Genomic DNA, 5193 nt, shown 5'->3' on the forward strand with positions numbered 1-5193 from the left:
TAATTTCTTTCTAGCTCTTGACCTCTTGTTAGGAAGTTTCAGATGCCACATACTTAATTCTGTGTTGTATGTATTGCAAAGGGTACAATGAAGGTAGGCCGCTTAGCAATTAAACGCAAAGCCAAAGGACTGCTTCCTCGTCAGTGGGTTATGTAACAATTAAGTGTCAATTTTTTGTTGTGTCATTCCGATAATAATTATTTGGCAAAAGAATTTCACTTATTGCTCAAAAGAATTCCTTTCCTTATCTAATATCTCTACATAGAAAACATAATTTAAACCGTATGGGTAGTAATTTTGTACTTCTTTCTCTGTTGCAGCATTCTTATAACTCCTAAATGATATAAATATAGTGAAACACATTGTTTGAGTGAAAGTTTGGATGAATAAATTGCATAACCAAAATAATCTATCTGATTGCTTCCTGTGTATAATCTTTATGCTAGGGTTTGGTTCTGACGATTATTATGAATCCTTTTTCGTGTTTGTAGTTTAATTTGTGGGTGGAGTGAATTGACGTTTTATTTTTTATGAATTTTCAAATTCTGACCCTTTTTTTTGTTTTCAGATCTGACTCTTTGTAACTCAACATAGCTTGCGTCAGAGACATGGACGAGATTAATCGATGGGCAGACATTAATGAAGATTTGTTTAAAGAAATTTCAAAACGGTTCCATGCCTACGATGATTACATCCGGCTTCGATTGGTTTGCAAAGAGTGGAGCTTGAAACATCCAAAGATTCCCAATGGAAACAAAATTCCGTGGTTATTGTTACCTGACGAAACTGTCAAGAATTATTCCTACGAAGACGAGGAGATTCATCATCTCATGCAATTAGGTGCTGCAGATGATGAAACTCTTGATACTTGTGCCCTTGAAGAGAAAGATATTTACCATATCATGCTGTCAGAGATGCAGTCGTACAACAAGTTCATTCGCGGTTCTGGTCATGGATGGTTGATTGTCCAATCCATATCTGATGGCACTATACAAATGTTAAATCCATTTACAAATCGTAGTTTGGATCTTCCTCCAGTCTCAACTTTACCCACTATAATTGATTTCCAGCCTGATAATATAAAAAATAGCACTAAAAATAATAAAAAAAAATTAAATATTTACTTTATAGTAATTGAAATAAATCTAAAAATTCTTGATAATTTTTGTATATAGTATATTTTTAGTATTTTTAGTACTCTTGTTTTAATATGCTATAGTTTTTTACTATTATTTATAGTTAATTTTTTCGTAGTCAATTTTGTCTAACGCTTCAGTCTTCTTTTCTAAACTTGGCAAAACATGAGATGAGACTCGGCTATCCAGAAGTATACGAACCCTCTATGAGATAGACATTGTACATCGTGCAACTACTCAAACTTCCAGTAGAAAGTAACATACTTGAGATTAGCCGATGCAGGATGCGCCCGCAGTGTGAAGCTTTGCCTTTCCATTCTTCAGTGGCAGACAACAAGAGCTGTAACAAGTTGGTTGCATCTTCCTCAGATGATAGCTCCAAGTTCGTCTGGGGGAGTGGAAGATGAGTTGGATTATGGGTCCAATGCACAGCTCTGGTTCTACTGCTGCTTCGCTTAGTAGAATGGTGATTTTGTCTCAATAGGGAATCTGGTCTGCTACTAACTATGTGTACAACCGCTTGAGCGGCGTCAGCATGTACTATGTTTTCCAATCCAATCTCCCATTCAATTATCCACTCGAGATCGGCAGGGATGCCGGAAACTCAGGCTTGCCCAATGTTACTAAATAAGGACTGAAAACAATCAATACAAATCTCTCTATTAAGACGACAGACTTACCAGATTCTTTGAGGGCTTTGCAAGCCACTAACTTCTCGTCTCTTATTTTTAGACCATCCTCAGCCTCCAGAAGGACGGATATCCCAACAGCTTCTTCCCATGAATAAGGTTTTAATGGATGTTCATGGCTCAGTGGCCTTGGAAGCCAGATCCTAAAGCATTGGGATCTCAATTGATTGGGCTTATTGTGGTTTCAAATACTGAGTGCAGTTTTTCCAGTAACTTCGAGTATACTAGCAGCAGGTTTTGCTACTAGTCCTGTAATTCTTAAAACAACTCCTGCAGTAAATAAATATGAAATAGAAAAGTAGTCACATCTCACGAAAAAATTATCACAAGGCATTCTTCAAGTTGCTCTAAAATTCAATTCAATTTACCTGAGAGGACACCGGGGAGACCATGCTTCTAGGTGACTGGAGAAGACCAGTCAATCCCTGTAAACAATAAAGTTAAGGACAACTTGCATTTACACAATAAAAATTATGCTAACACAAACAGATCAAGAAGAACCAATAGTGTCACAAAAGAAAAATCCAACTAAATTGCATAGGTAAATTTCAATGTAGATGCTAATCAATGGCACCCACACCATTTAATATATCACATTATTTTTATGGTATATCCAAAATTATTTTTTAAAAAGAAATAAATTTGACAAATAAAAAGAATGTAGAATAAAAAATTAATTACGATGTTTAAATCTTTCAGAAAATAAAGCCTAAAAAATTATAGCATTTTTTGGCTGTAACTGGGATGCATGCATTTTGAATCGGTTGGAAAACTTTTCAGACACACAGTTGAGAGTGGAATGGGATTGTTGGGTATAATCGGGAAGGAGCACTCAGATACGTCTAAAATATCTTTTTTTTAAAGACGTTTTTTAAAGGGTCTGCGCACAAAACCAATGCACCGTCATTTAAGTAGTGTCCATCGTGTTATGTAATTGCCCTATATTAGTATTCCGGTGGCGAAGATGATTGCAGGGACAAGTTGGAGTCATAATTATAAATTTAGAGGTTTTAATTAGGGCCAACGAAATTGTGAGGGTGATTCTGAATATCAAACCAAATTTCAGGGGTCAAATTGAAATTTAACTCCAAATTTTCTCTCCAACCCTTCATGTCTGACTCTGATGATGATCTTCAAGCGCCACCGCCCCGAGTTACAATTGTTCCCACTGTGCCAACAAAGTTTCCCTACCAAATTGGCATTGGAACAACATGCGCAGCAGTATCATTCAACCTTCAATTACATTGATGAAAAATGTTCGAATCTTTTCGAATGCGCCCACAAAAATGAATGCGCCCAAATTCAAAGAAAAACAAAGAAGCAACATCACTAGCTAGACAACCAAAAAAATAATAATTGTAGCAATTAAAATGTAAACAAGAACCAGAAAATTTTGTTGTAAGTTGACTTGGCTTTGTGCCTTTTGATTGTAATTATAAATTATTGTAGATTTGACAATATAGTTTGCAAGTAGAAATTAGTAGAATTGTATTATTGATGCTGGATAGAATTTTGTACATAGGACTGATTTTTTCTTTACATAATCTTAAAATTTTTCTTTTAATAAAAGTAATAATGATAATAAAAAAATATTTGTGATTATGAACAGAAAATTGACGAAATAGTCTTTAAATATTAAAATATGATAAATCAAAACTTACAATTGTTTTATTAAAGTTGGGAGAAAATGAAATTATTTTTGTTTGGAAAGATGATAAATATCACATGCTTTATCATGGTATAGAAAAATAAAAGGATATTATCTATGTAAAAAAAATAAGTATTTTTTCAAAAAGATGTCATAAACAAAAATGCGTACATTTGTGTGGGTAATAGGTGATGAATTGATGGTATTTATAGAGTGTAAAATAGGCAGATTATTCTTGGTGAAGAATTTGTCAAGAATGTATAACCTATACCTCATTCTACTTAAATCAATTATCTTCAAATTATTGGCCTATATTTTGCAAGAAAAATTAAAAATATAAGTTCATAATTAAATGATGAAGTGAGTTTAGAAATAAAGATAGTATTAAAATTAAAGTGAAGTAGATAAAGAACATCATAAAAAATTAAAAATGGTAAAAATTGTATGATATAATCTATAACACTAGAATCAATAATCCAAATGTAAAAAAAATATGTTTGTTAAAAAAAATTTTAAGTATAGAAAAAAAAAATTAAAAAACAGAGATAAAATATATCCAAACTTAGATTTTGTAAAGTCACAAATGAAAAACTTAGGCTTTGTAAAGGCTAGTTGAATTGGAAGAATTATGACCATTAGAAGTTGAAACTACATATTTACCCCTTTTTTTTTTTGTTTCGCACGGTATCTCTCAACCCGACTACATATTTGCCTTTACATCTTGAGAGATTAAGATTGGCCTAGTAAGAGGCCCAAAACTAAATCTGAATACTAAAGTTGGGGTTTCCTTTCACTATGAGCCAGGGCACGTGAAGGAGAAGCTTGATATGGCGTTGTTGAAGCAGAATGAGGGAGCAAAGGCGCAGAGGTAGCCAAATTCGTAGAAACAGAAGTGCGTTCATGGAACCGTGGTCAACCAAGGTGACGAGAACAGTCTGGCAGGTATCCATGCTTAGAGTAGCAGACATCCACCGTGTGCCCATTGTAAACGCAGCATTGCACTACTTGGAAGGTGCGACAGTGCCGCAACCTGTACTGGAAGAGGGAGTCGCGACCACGGCCATAGGAGATGCGACGAGAATCAACGACGGCTGTGATGGTTTGCGGATCATCCAAGAAATCAGCAGTGGCTGACGCTCATGCTGGTTGCTAGATATAGGGGTGGCAACACTACTCGAACCTGTGGGTACTCACTTTATCCTTACCCACTCGGGGCGGGTAAATATTCGGGTTCCCGCACCGAAGAGGGTTTTTAACGGGGCGAGTTCTTAGGCGGGACGGGACAGGGTCGGCTTTAGGTTAAACTCGTCTCTATCCGCTCTGCAGTGGCGGAATTTGAAACAAAATTTTGGGCGGGGCCAGATAGAAGATAATTGTCGAGATGCTTTTGATATGGATCTATTTAAAATAAGTTCGTCTAACATCATCTCTCTGATTTGGGTGATATTGCCAAATTTGAAGCCGTTTTCCAGGTCTCGTTCCAAAGAATTAAACTCATCAGATGCATCTCTTTAAACTTTTGAAGGTTGTATCTCACTTTCTTCGTGATTCATTAAAGTAGAAGAACTAACTATCCACAGGAGTTAATATTGTAAAAGTTATACGTTTTCCTTCTTCAATATTAGCCTTCCTCTTAAAAAATGTATCAATTCTTTAATTTTTTTATGATTATTTTACATAAAAATTTGAATATATATCCTGTAAAATATGTAAAAAAGAA

The 5193-nt window shown here is 35.0% G+C and overlaps 1 protein-coding gene and 1 long non-coding RNA gene across 3 annotated transcripts in view; one reads left to right on the forward strand and one right to left on the reverse strand.

The window, feature by feature from the left end:
• Positions 1–1073, reverse strand: part of LOC110262685 — a 3478-nt gene extending 2405 nt beyond the window's left edge. Inside the window, exon 1 of the long non-coding RNA XR_002347616.1 lies at positions 23–1073. This is a non-coding gene — a long non-coding RNA (uncharacterized LOC110262685). The remainder of the gene's footprint in view (positions 1–22) is intronic.
• Positions 1–5193, forward strand: part of LOC107644842 — a 15120-nt gene that overhangs the window by 3205 nt on the left and 6722 nt on the right. The window lies entirely within an intron of this gene.

This window comes from Arachis ipaensis, chromosome B05 (genome assembly GCF_000816755.2).
Source record: "Arachis ipaensis cultivar K30076 chromosome B05, Araip1.1, whole genome shotgun sequence".
Taxonomy (NCBI): domain Eukaryota; kingdom Viridiplantae; phylum Streptophyta; class Magnoliopsida; order Fabales; family Fabaceae; genus Arachis; species Arachis ipaensis.